Genomic DNA, 13,941 nt, shown 5'->3' with positions numbered 1-13,941 from the left:
TCTATCTATCTATCTATCTATCTATCTATCTATCTATCTATCTATCTATCTATCATCCTGTCATCTATCTCTTAATCATCGGTTCCCTTTTTTCCCCTCCTTTTTTTTTCTATTATCTCTTTTAAAAGCACAAGTTCTCTCCTGTCACTGTCTCCAATCCAGCACTGCAGGGCACGCTCTTTGCTCTATCTTTCTTGTGTTTGTCTGTTCTTGTAGGGAGGACTCTGTTTTCTCTCCTTGAGATTTACTCGTTAGTAATCCATCTCATTGCCTTTGCTACCCTCCTCCACTTAGGCTGCTTTCTCCCTCTACTCTGTCTCTGTGCATCCTGGACTCTCTTCCATGAGGGGTCCAGGTCTGCAGGGGCAGATCAGACCTTATGTGAACCTGCCATGAGGACCCTGAGCTTGATTTCCCTTTCTGTACTGGCTCTTCTCAGTAAGGATGTCCTTATCCCAATGCAGGTCCTCAACCAGACCACTTACTGTAGCTCTGGTGCCCTGGGAACTCCTTCTCCGTGGAGCTTCTCTGCCTTGACCCTGGCACCTTTGCTGATCTACCACAGCCTTCATACCACCACTGTAGAGGTCCCTCTTGCTCTGCCAACTTATGGCTTTAGAACTGTGTTGCTCAAGGAAGAGGAAGGACAGGAGAAAAGGGAAATGCAAGAACACTTCCTGTTTCTTTTTTGTATTTAAAGGCTTTCTTGTATGTCTTTTCCCAACCTTTACTTTCCATTGTTTATGTTTCTTTAGGTTACACATGGATGGACAGACATCTTAAAGTTAAGACTTCTTACTTTCTGTGGTGTTAGACGTCCAGCTCTAGGCCTTTGAGTTTCACTTCCAGTCTTGAAGCTATTGCCTCTGTTCACAGAAAACTGTCAAATGTTTTAGACTCGGGCTTGCAGGTTTCCTCTTGGCAATGTTACCGTGACACGCTGTCCTGCCTTGTTTTAGTCATGCTGTAGCTGAGCATTGTCTGTCTCTCCCATGTACTTTTTGTTGCCTTGTCACACTGCTGGGGAGTATCATTTCCTCCCACAGGTGTTGCCACATGAGCCTTGCCTGCCTGGTTAGGTGATTTCTTCTGGTCTGAGGGAGGAAACACAACCTATGAGCCACAAGTGGATTTTCTCCCAAAGAGCAACAGGGATAGCAGGAGACTTGGTTCTTCTGCATCTCTCTGTGACGGCTCAGAGGTCCTGAGAGCTTTGCTGCTACCAGGAGAGTAACTGTCTGGAAATGAGACCAACATGGATGAAAGTGTTGTGCCCGAATCGATAGACCCCAAAAGATCACCACCAGGAGTTGAGTCCATTGCAAAATACATGAGGATCTTTTTATTACAGGCTGCAGCTTGGGCTCACACACTCACCACCGAAGTGGTGAGAGCCCTGTGCTCAGGTTAGTTGAGTAATTTAAAGAGTCTGGTCCCTCACAGCAAGCCCAAAGCAGGAGGATTCCTACCTGGCAAGCATCCATTGGTCGAAACACAAAAGAGATGCTGCATTTTGAATAGATTGGCTATAGGAAGGTCTCCAAACCATTAATGACTTGGTGTCCCTCCCTAAGGAGATGGGCCAGTTTCCTAGCACCTGTATCTCTAGTGGGCAGAAAAGAATGCATAAGGCTAGTTCTTCCCTGAAGGTGGCTGGATATATCTCCACTTGGCCAGCTTTAGTTCAAGCTTTAAACTTTAAAATAATAGTCACTGGTTTTTAATCCTTTGGTCTCTCAAAAGGGGAGAGTAAAAGAGAGTTGTCCTGATGACATAGTCTGATACTCTTTATTCATCAATATTGGAAGCCAGAGAACCCTCAGGTTTTCCAAGTCTATTAAGATCCACTCCCTCATTTAATCTAGACAGAAGGAGGCTCAGGCCTGTAGGGCACTGCAAATGAAATAGTCCTAAAGTAGATGGCTTTGAAATGTACATGTACAGAGCACACGCTTGAGTATTATGCACACTGGATCAGTTACCTACCGTATCAGTTACTTTTCTCACTGCATTGAAAAGAAAAACCCACAAAAGCAAAGTAAGGGAGTGAGAGGACCAGGCCTGCCCCCCCCCCATGCCATCAGTCCCAGAAACTAGGCCATAGGTCATCAATTCCAGGGACAAGGCCTTAACATTCCCTACCCAAGGAACAGCCTGAGGATAGCCAATCGTGTTGTAACAGGCTTGCCCTTGCTGAATGTCACCCAATCATGTAACTGTTAGGCTGGAAATTCCTGGTCCTTCCTCAAACCTCAATAAAAACCCTGCTGTGCAGTTGATCCAGGGCTCTCCTCTCTGATCCACTGCATTGGTGAAGGTGGAGAGACTGAGCTTAAGCCCAAATAAAGCTCTTTGCTCTTGCATACATGGTCTGGCTCCTGGTCATCTTTGCGGACCCTAAGATCTGGGTATAACAGGAGGATGGGTTTATTTTGGTTACAGTTTGAAGGTACCATCATCCATCACTGAGAAGTCATGGCTGGCGTAATGTGAGACATTGTGTATGTGGTCAGGAGACAGGGAGATGAAGGCTTGTGTTCAGTTTGTTTTCTCCTTCTTATTTAGTATGTATGTTAGTTAGGGTTACTGTTGCTGTCATGAAACACCATGACCAAGGCAACTTTGGGAGGCAAGGGTCTATTTCACTCACAGTTTCATAATAACAGTTCATCAAAAAGTAGTGAGGGTGGGAACTCAAGCAGGGCAGGAACTTGGAGGCAGGAGCTGGTGCAGAGGCCGTGGGGGGCAGGGGGTACTGCTTACTGGCTTCCTTAGCCTGCTTTCTGATGGAAGCTAGGACCACTAGCTCAGGGATGATGGGCTGGGCTCTCCCCCATCAATCAGTACTAAGAAAATGGCCTACAGCTGGATCTTATGGAGGAATTTTTCCAACTAAGGTTCTCTCCTTTCAGATAACCCTAATCAACATAAGACTAGCCAGCACAGTATGGGACCACAGGCTGAATATATGAGATGGTGCTCACAGTTAGGGTGAGCAGCTCCATTTCAACTACCCGAATCTAGAAACTCCCACACTGGCACCCCAGAAGTCATCTTCTACGTGATTCTAGATCCTGTTTATAGTAACCATCACACTCCTGTACCAAGAGTGCCTTGACTCTTCTCCCTCTGGTCCTCATTCTCCCTTTTCTTTGCCATAGAGGTTTTCCCCACAAAATGCGATCCTCCATAAAACTCCAAAACATGGTACTCCCTCCATGCCTTTGGAGAGGCTCTTATGCACCGAGGCTGGCCTCTAGCTCAATACGTAGCTGAGGAAGATCTTAAGTCCTGGTGCTGCTACCTCCTTCCCAAGCACTGGGGCTTCACGTGTGCACAACCACACCTGGTTTAGACAATAGAGTATTTCAGGTGAATCAGGGGTAGGGCTTGGAATGCCCTGTGTCCATTCGCTCAACTCCATTGCTTCTCTGCTGTACCTTAGAAAGCCTGAGAGCCCTACCAAAGATTAAACACAGCCTCGGAGTAAAGAATATGTAAACTGTACGCTCCCCCTCCCCCACCCTTTCTTGTGGGATCCAGTTTTATCTTTGGAAACACAAAATACCTACTAGAGAATTTGTTGAATATTTAAAGAATCTAAATATATCCCCTGGAGTAACTTTTGGGAAATATAAAACTATTAAGCTGGTGTTTATCTCACTGGGCATAAGAATAAGACAGCTACCACAGTTTTTGAGCCAAATTTGAAGCAGATTTTATGAAGTACTGGCCAGGCAATGGACACTGGCCAGGGCCACACCTGGAATTCCTAGAGAGTGGCCGCAAATCACATTACTCTGTAGCTTATAAAGGCAAAACCCACAAGGCATGTACTTCCTGCCTTCATCCAATCAGGGGCAAGGAAATATCCTGACATACTTCCTGCCTACATACCTCCAGCCTACATATGAACAAGCACATTCCGTGCAGTTGGGGCAACCAATGTTGGTTATGAAAGTGAAAACACATGGCTGTTGGCATAACTTTTAAAGAACTCTTTCATTTACATTCCTTATATCTCTTTCACCCTACTCCATCCTAATCTCTAACACCCCAACACCAGGTAGGAGAGAGAAAGGGTTAGTGGGAGAGGGGGCACAGTTCTCTTAGCTGGTTCCTGCTGGTTAGGGTCACTGGGTTCCTTGGAGCCAGTCCAATCCTCATTTCAGGAGATCTCCAACTTCTCGTCTCACAGCAGCGACCAGGAGCAGCCTTGTTCTTTCTCCTTTCCATACTCTCTGGACTCTGGCATTTATTCTGTCTCCAGACTCCTCAGAGTTAAACTATCTGCAGCTGGCAAAGAGCTCCTCTCAAAGCCAGCATGAGGTAAATAGTGTGCAGCTGTGGACCATCTCAATCAGCCCCCACATCCACACCTGGGATTAAAATAAAACATGTGTATATTGCCAACACGTGGCTTGTTATCTTACTTGAGCAATGGCCCCCAGTATTCCAGGAAGTTATATGTCGTTGGGCAAGTGAGGCTCATAGGTTAGAGGTGCTTTTGTTTTTTAGATCTCTTAAGTGTGTGATAAAAGAATTGTTCTGTATGTATTAATTGACTGCAGGAAATTATTATGACAGCAGTTGTCTTTAAGCAGCTAGTTCTGAAATGATTGATACAGAGATACTACGATTTGTTATTAAGCTGTAAGCACTATGCTGGGCAGTTTCTGAGCTATTGCAATCCTACTACCCCTAAAACCCACATAAAAGCCAATCACTTGTCAATTTGATGACTCCTGGGCAGCTTCTGCTCCATCAGTCTGTCCTCACGGCCATCCTGCCCCATGGCGACTCCTTTCTCTCTGGCTTCCTCTCCTCCTGCTACCTCTTCTGTTGCCATTGGTGGTCTCTCAAGCCCAGAAACCTCAACTCCATCTGCTCTCTTCTGCCTAGTCACAGGCTTCCGCATGCATCTTTATTAGCCAATCAGGGATAACTGAGGAAAGTTCCTCCTCATCACGTGGGTCCCGGAGATAGGTCAACATTCATAAAAGTGTGCGGTGGCAGGGCACTGAAATCAGAGCATCTGAAAACAAAGTGCACGAGACCCCCCCTCCAACCAGCACAGTAATTAAAACTTAAAGCATAACTTCAGCCCTCACATACATTAAATATTAATTGAACCAGACTAGACTCTAGACAGGCAGCTGTGCCTGGCTGCTTCTGGAAGTCTCCCCCGTGATACAGAGAAGGCAGACACTCTGAGGGTCATGGAGTCACTGTGGTGTGCACCTTCTCTGTCAGCACACACGCTGCACAGCGCAGGGCAGGCAGCCAGGGAGAGTCTCTGGAAACTCGTAAGGACTGGAGCAAGACTTTCCAAAGTCTACCTCTCCCCCCGACTCCCGTTTTTATAAAAATGAGAGTTGACAGAGAGGAATAAACAGTTTGAGGCCCTGAATATTTCTCACTGCTGACTCAACCGCTTATAACCAGAGGGGCAGGCCTACATCCATCACCAAACACGTGTTTGTCTGAGCTGCGGAGTGGTTGAGCCGGAATGGGACAGCCACTTCTCATATCTGAACCTAGAAGGGATAACCCACAGAAACTCAAAGGGACTTTTGGTCCCAGGGATTGGAGGTTCTCCTTTCAGGGAACTTAAGAAGACAGGCGTGCCAGGAGACCCATTCCATGTTACCAGGAGGGAATTCAACTTTACACACCCACTTGGAATTCAAGAGGAATGAGCCACGGTGGCCTTGAATAAAGAAACAAGGGTCTAGAGAGACGGTTCAGAAGGTAAAACTACTCACCGCTCAGTCATGAGGACCAGAGTCTGATCCCAGCACCCACATAACAAGCCAGTTTCATCATATTCCAGCCTCTGTGCACCTGTGTCCATTCATACACAGACATACAAATACATGAAGTGTGTATTTTAGAGTGATGAAAGAAAGACTCCATTTTCTCACAGTGCCCTGGGAATTGGTCTGGATAAAATAGAAGCATTTTGGCTGTGTCTTTAACCTTTCTCCTCCATTCTCATTTTTTTCTTCTATTTATAGCATGGCTCCTTCAGCACACGTCTGGCTCAGGTTCTCCGAGCTCTGTACATTCCGGTTTGCTATTTTAAACACTGTGCCAGAGGTCATCTTGAGCCACCATCATGTGTCTCAGCTAAGAAAGGCACACTGCTCACTAAAGTGATGTCCAAATTTGAATTTTTTTTTTTAAAGAGCAGATTTTTCTGAAATAGCTCTGTGAATTCTCAGATATGTCTTGGAGTTGAGAAGCACTAATTTCCCAGTATTGAGCTCATTTCTTTCTGCCGTAGTCCTCTCAAATAGTTGGTCTTATCGTTAAAAGAAAATTCAGGTTCATAGACCACAAGAAAGCCAAAATTCTAAGCCAAACTTTAAATTCTACTAAGAAAATAAATGCTGCATACCCATATCTGAAGTAGCAAGGATAGCTACATGCCCACACCTTTATAGTTGTTACCTTCTCTGTGATTTCTTTTAACTGACAATTTAAAAAAAATTACTAATAAATTTGTTCTTTAAAAATTATATCCATGGATATAATGTATTTTGATCACTTTCTCCACTATCACCTCCTGCTCATCGCTGCCAGCCTTTCTACACCCCTACAAATCATCTCCCCATATTCCAGGTTTTTTTTTTCCTATGTTCCATGAGTTTACCACTACCCGTGTGACTGACTATGGATTTGCAGCTATCCAGTGGTACTTGGTGGGTGCACAAATTGGATCCGACACCTCATTGCTACCCCATGATATGTTAATTGCTTATAGTTTAGCAGCAAGTGGTAAGGTCCCATGAGCCCTTCTCCTATCTGTAGCTGATTGTTGGTCCGGACAGAAACATTTTTCTATTTGAGAGCTTTGCCCTGCCTGTCTCATCATTGACAATCTCAAGTTGCCTGCTGGTCATCTTGTGTTCTTTCTTTAGTTTTGGCTAGATGTTTCCAACTCTTGCAATAGGGGTCCAGACCAGGCCCCAAATGGATGAGTGAGGGTTTTCAGCCCTGACTCCCGGTTGGTTGGCTGTGTTGTGTATGAATAGGGACAGACTAGTAGATGGGCAGGGAGGTGCTCTCAAGAACGCTGAGTTCAAATAGGAGTAACTGATTCTCTTTCCTTAGTCCTTAGTAGTGGGCTTTCTCCCAAAGCTGAGAGAGGCATGTGTTTCCCGGAAGAGAGAGGTTCATCTGCCACTGCCGTCACAGAATCTGTTAAGCCACACAGTGGGCATTGGGCCAACCCCATTTCCTGTCTCTTATCCTTTCTTGGCACAAAATTCATTGCAATTGCTGCTTTTTATTCAGCATACCAGAAACTCTAACCCTGCACGTAAATCATTATGCTCATTTCCACACGACAAAAAAGTGGAGCTCACAGAGCCTCAGAGAGGGATGGAGTTGTGACTGCTGGGTTTTAGTTCTTTTTCTGTATCACTGCTGCTTTTTCACATCCGCTGTCTTTCTTCAACATCACGGTCCCTCCTAGCAGCTTCTCCTACTTGATTGACTCTCATCTCCTACGTTCTCCAGTTTCACTCTTCTGTTGGCTTCTCTAGAGACATCTCAAACTTTGTGTCCTTCTCTTCTTCCTCCTACAGGATTCTCTCATCACAGTATCTTTCATGGGGCTGGAAGACATAGCTTGGTGGTTAAGAGTGCTTGTTGTATCCACTCCAGCCCTCACAGCCATCGCATTCTGTGCCATTTCTTCTTGCTAGCTGACTCACTCTAGAACAGTGGCTCTCAACCTGTGGGCTGCAACCCCTCTGGCAAACCTCTATCTCCAAAAACATATCTACAACACTATTCATAACAGTAGTAAAATTACAGTTATGAAGTAGCAAGGAAAATAATTTATGGTTGGGGGTCACCACCGTGTGAAGAACTGTGTTAAAGGGTCGCAGCGTTAGGAAGGCTGAGAACCACTGTCCTAGAGCTGCTATCTTTCTGCTGCAGGGGTCCTGAGGACCCCCAAGAATCTTTCCTCATTGAGCCTCCCAGAATCCTGAAGCTGGGCAACACTGGACTGCAGCTACCATGTCTGCTCCAGATAACCCAGCTTTTCCACACCCAGACACCTGACGTGAAGTCTCTATAAAAAGCAACCGTGTGTTATTTTAAGTTTCTGAGCTTGTGGCAATAGGCTACTCAGAAGTAAGAGGCTCACACCCACCTCTCCCAGAACCTAGCCTTGAAGGGTGACTTAGCTCCAAGAGCAGAGCTCAGATGGCTCACCAGGTCTCCTCCAGGGGACTGCACTGTCCCTGGGAGGCAGGTCTCAGGCAGCTGCCACATTTCCCAATGTCCCTTTTCCTCTGAATGGAGCCATTGACAGGTTCTCAACCAGGAGAAGTCATCTAGGTCATTTCCAGAAGGAGGAAGTGAAGAAGTGGGTGTGTTTGCTCCACCCTCTTGGCCTGTCTGCTTGCTGGAGGCCAAGGTCCAAAAACCTGAAGGAGCCACAGACAGAGGAACCTGGGCACTGCATTTTTACCTCAGAAAGGGAGGTTACTCACTGACCAGAAACTCCTGGATCACACAAGAGTGGATAAAAACAAACAAACAAACAAACAAACAAACTTCATGATATTAAGCCATAGACTTCTTGGGTTTTGTTTATTTAGCAACTTATTTGTTTAATATTTTATTCATTTTCTTATTTCAGAAATGGAGATAAAGTTGTAATGATTGAATGAAGCATTCACCAAATTTTAAACTGTCACAAATTGATGACAGTGTCTTCACAGTGACTCTGAGGTAAGTAACTAGAGGAGGAATTCTTCATTTTTCTGGGTGCCAAAACTACAGTTTCACATGCACACACACACACACACACACACCACACTTGAGGCCAGTGTGTAGATTAGTGATGGGGGTTAAGCCTAAAGCTTTTCATCCCCTGCTCGAATCTCTTTCTATACTGCCAAGGCATCTAGGAGTGAGCCGGGTAAGACTTACTGGAGGACATTTCTTTTGAACTCAGAGTGGGTGACTTCCAGTTGCTGCCCTTGCTCAACTGGAACTGAATGCCTCTCTCTACACTGGCCTCACAGTTAGCTGTCAGCTCGTGCAAAAGAAACATAACCATACCATACATGTTTAGTCAAGAGATGAATGGGTACATATTTTAGAATATATTTTGAGGTGATTGTTAAAATACTTTCCGTTTCTATAGTGGAATTTATTTTTCCTTTTGGCAGTGCCAAGGACAGGTCATTTAACTAAATATGTTGCCAGCGATATTTCCCATGTGCTTCTGTGAAACTTTTGTCTTTCCATGTGCTTCTGTGAAACTTTTGTCTTCTCTGGATGGCCTGTGTCGAGCCCAGTGGCTCTTCCAAAGTGTATGGATAAGACACACGTGCTGTGGCCTCCTCAGACTACACAAGAGCTCTTTCTTGGAAAAATAAATAGCCTTCTGTCCCAGTGGGAATAGAGTTTTCAATAGAAAATGGCTGTTAAGCTGGCGTGCAACTATAATGTTGGTACTCAGGGTTCTCAGGCTTGTGAGCCCGAGACCGGCATGGGCTTATGTAGTGAGAGCGTGTCTCAAGAAGACCAGAACATCCAAGCAACAATCCAGAGCAATGAAACGAGGAAGAGATTCCCTAAGGCTTAAGTTTAGTAGCATCTTTACTAGGTAGAAGGAGTGCTAAATACTTGGTACAAAACACAGTTTCTCCCTCGAAGAATTGGATAACCAAATGGGAGGAGAGAAGCAATTAAATAGAAGCATATGTAAAAATGGTCAAAATTATAAGCCGTGGTCAGAACATAACATGTGATGGCATTTTATTACCAAAGGAAGTCTGGGAGGGCTAAAGTTATGTTTTAAGTTTTAATTACTGTGCTTAAGAGATCTATAACCTGTAAGCCCCCTTTGCCCAAGGACAGATAACTTCCTAGAGTGCTGGGAGCTGTTGTCTGCATAAGATAACAAACCATGTGTTTTCACTTCTGTAAACAAGATTGGTTGCCTCAACCGCACAGGACATGCTTGGTCACATGTAGGCAAGAGGTATGTCAGGATGTATGCTTGCTCCTGATTGGGTAACATAGCCTTGTTGGTTTTGCCTTTATAAGCACTGGATGAACATAATTCTTGGTCATTCTTTGGAAATCCCAGGTATGGACCTGGCCAGTGTCTGTTGTCCTGGCTAGTATTTAATAAAGCTTGCTTTAAATTTGGCTCAAAATTTATAGCAGTGGTCTTATTCCCTCCCAGTGAGATCAACAAGCCGAGAAGGAATACTTTTATAGAGTGCACGAAAGGTTTATTCTGGTGGTTGGAGCCTTTTGTATCTTATCCAAGAGGCCATTAAAACCTCACGCACAAACAGCAGCTGATATTTGTTGTTTATGTGCACTGAACTGGAACTGCGAACCGCAGGCAGCTTTTGGAAGACTTCTCAGCCTCACTGGTACACCGAACCTGGGCTGGAGACAGGGTCACAGACTTGGGATACACCGGTAGGTAACAGCCTTAGGACAAAACCCTCTTTGGCGGTGAAGGCTAATCAGGCTAGTGGATGGGTGAGCATACAAAATCTACACACACTGCAGGCTGATACTATCCTGAAAGAAACGGCCGCACTGACCCCTCCCACGTCTGTTTGTTTTAAACCATTACCTGCAGGGTGCCCCATGAGACACAACACTGGAGTGCGTTCAGAATCTTGTAGGTTTTCAACCTAGTATCTGGGCGGCAGTAAGAATTTGGCGATCAGCTTCAACAGGTGATTGGGAAACCGTGGAAAGAATGCTTTGGCGCCATCTTGTGGCCTTATGTCCAGCATAGCGACTTCATTGAGTTTGATTTAACTTGCCAGGATTAAGTTCAAAACTTGGAAGAGGAACCTGTTTCAACTGGGTTCAGCAGATGGCACTGAAGCAAAGGAATTGCTGTGGGAATCAAATGCTTGGAAGGCAGATCGAGGTAGACTCAAGGTCCGTTGGAACCTGCCACCTCATTATTCCCACCTGGTTTAATTCAGGCATCGGGAAGAGGAGACTGTTGCCCAAACCCACAATTTCAAATCAAATAGCTTTTCACATTAAGACTCAGCTACAGAGAGAAAAACTTAAAGCCTCTGGCCTCGCTGGGTCCCGCGTCAGTTATGCAATTAAGGGAGTAGGGCGCTGTGGTCCGTCTGCTGGAATCCAGGGCCTCACCCCCTGGTTTCAGGTAGGGAAAACAGGGCAGACTGTTACGCCAGGAGGGAATATTTGCTGGGGAAACGTGAGAACTTTAAAGAGTAAACCCACTCCATTTTGTTCCCTCTGAAGGCCCTCCCCTAGTCTTCTCCCCGGGCATGCTATTTGGAATGGTTCTCACTTCCACTGCTTTCCTGAGGACGTCACAAACGCCAGTCCTCACCCCGGGGAGGAGGCAGCTCAGAGGCAGGTTGACTTGAACTACTCGACATGAGTCCAGGTTTCCTCAATATGGTGCCTGCTCTGGGTTCCCAAATCTTGGGGTGGGAGGGATGGTGCCACAGTTAAAGAGAAGCGGCTGCTCTTGTGGAGGACCAGTACCCGCATAACCAGTTCCAGAGCATCAGATTTACTCTCGTATCCTCTCCAGGCCCCATGGGCATGTGTGTGGTGCATATCCGTCCATGCGGGCAAAACACACTCAGAAGAGAAAACAAATCTTTAAAAAAGAAATGATGATAAAGCCAATTTGTTTGGATTAATGTGTTTTGAGTTCAGGTAACATATCTTTGAAAATCCCCGAGAGGCTCCCGAAGGAGTCTTGCTTTATTGGGTCAAAGGCTTCCAAGACTTACGCTCATCTGATTTGTTGTTTCAAAGAGTCGCTACTTTGAGTCCCAAGTACTTGTCGAGTATTGCTTTAGGTCCAAGCAAGGTGCCCTTGGCTTCTCTGTGCTTAAAGGGCTGAGATATAGTTACAGCTCTGAGGAGAAGGAGCTGTGAACGGGCACACACGTTCTCTTATGGCGTTTACAGAAAAGTGTATGTATTTCAGAGCCGGAGCACTGAATGCCAAAGCCACTGGAGCAGCAGCCCCGCTGACAAACACAACAGGGATAAATGGGGCCTCAAGACTCAGGGGAATGATTAGGATTGATTTTAGATCCAAGGATACTTAGCAATGGCTTATTCAAAAAAGGGACATTCTCTTCCTTCCTTCCTTCCTTTCTTTTTTTTTTTTCCTGGTCTTTTGTACCAAGCAGAGTGTGATTGGAAACCTGAAGACCAATTTATCATGATGGAGAATATTTAAATCAATTTGCATTATTCACTGCTAGTTTTGAAGCTCATTGTCCTGTTGGCAATTTTAAGGCAATTTAAAGCAAACTGAATTACTTATCTTTAAAGTATACATTCAGTTTAATGATTGGGAAGGATGGATTGGTAGCACCTAGAGCACGGTTTTCGACAGGAGATTGACCAGGGGCCGAGTTCTGATGTCACGTTTATTAGTGCAATATGGCCTCTATCAAATTCCCCGATCTCTTTAGGCCTCTGTTTCCTCAGCTGATTAATTAAGGAGAATTCAGCACCTTGCACGCATTAAACAAATGGGCAGTAGTTTGTCACATAGCAAGGATCCAATTACTAAAATACGTTCCCTCTCTCTTAGAGCAGGCATTATGTGGCTAAAAATCTGTTAATGACAAACAGAACATCGATGAAATGATTGTTGTTGATACCATTGATTGCTGTGTCTTCCCTGGGGACCAATGTCACCTGGGATTGAGTATTGAGACCTCAGAAATTAATTTTTCGAAAACAATTTATTGTATGGAGCGTGGTGTTGGGGAGCTACTGATCCGGCGTGTTGACAGGAGGGTTGCCTGGTGGTAGGATGGGGGCGCTGTTTCCTGCTGCTGCAGGTTTATCCTCCGGTAGGGAACGTATGAAGTGCGCCTTTCTGGCCCTGTAATACCAGCACAGTATTTTCTTTAATCCTATGGAGGAGTATCACTCGCATGTCACCGAGACGGGGTGTCTCAGTCTCTGCTTTCTTCCCTGAGGAAGCCTGTCTTTAGAAAAACTGGCATTTGCCCCGTAAATATAATGGGTAGGCCCTGTTTTTCACAAACCTACTTGGGTCGCTGGTAGTTGTGATTCAAAACAGGACAAAGTTTACATCTTAGATTGGATGCAATGTGATGTACTTATCTAAGTATGGAAATCATGTTTCTCTGGTGGGGTGGGTATGATCAGATACATTGCATGCATGTATGAAGAATTAATAAGATATATTAAAATAATATCCCTCAATATTACACGATGGTGGATAATGTCTAATCTATATACCTTGTTCTTTTTTTTTTTTTTGCTTATTTATTTATTTATTTATTTATTTATTTATTTATTTATTTATTTATTTATTTATTTTTGAGACAAGGTTTCTCTGTGTAGCCTTTTCTGTCCTAGACTCGCTTTGTAGACCAGGCTGGCCTCCAACTCAACAGTGATCCACCTGCCTCTGCCTCCTGAGTGCTGGGATTACAGGCATGTGCCACTACTTCTGGCTTGTTCCTTGTTCTTAATTATCAATTGTCTCACAATGTTTGTGGGAAATATGGTTGCCACTTAGTAAACATTTTGAAACCAACTTTGTATAAAAATTGTTGCATCCCTTGGCGGGACACTCAGAAAGCCTGACTAGATTATACCCCAGAATCAGTTTTTGGCAGTGGAGGGCATGGGCGTGTGTGTGTGTGTGTGTGTGTGTGTGTGTGTGTGTGTGTGTATTAAAAAAGCAGAGTCATGCTTCGTTGGTTGACGGCTGTTTGGGCAGTATCCATGGCAATGCTGGGTCTGGGCAACACTGCGTGCTTTGCAACCAGGAAGGTGTGAGTTTGAATCCCCAGCACCCACGTGAATAGACAGGCGTGGCTGCACGCTGTAACCGTAGCACTAGGGAGCAGAAGTGGGTGCAGCTCCCTGTCCTGCCAGCCTAGCTGAAATTGA

The sequence above is a fragment of the Psammomys obesus genome, unplaced genomic scaffold (assembly GCF_907164565.1).
Source record: "Psammomys obesus unplaced genomic scaffold, mPsaObe1.curated_primary_1811, whole genome shotgun sequence".
Taxonomy (NCBI): Eukaryota; Metazoa; Chordata; class Mammalia; order Rodentia; family Muridae; genus Psammomys; species Psammomys obesus.
The sequence above is the reverse complement of the archived record's forward strand: the minus strand, read 5'-3'. Positions refer to the sequence as shown.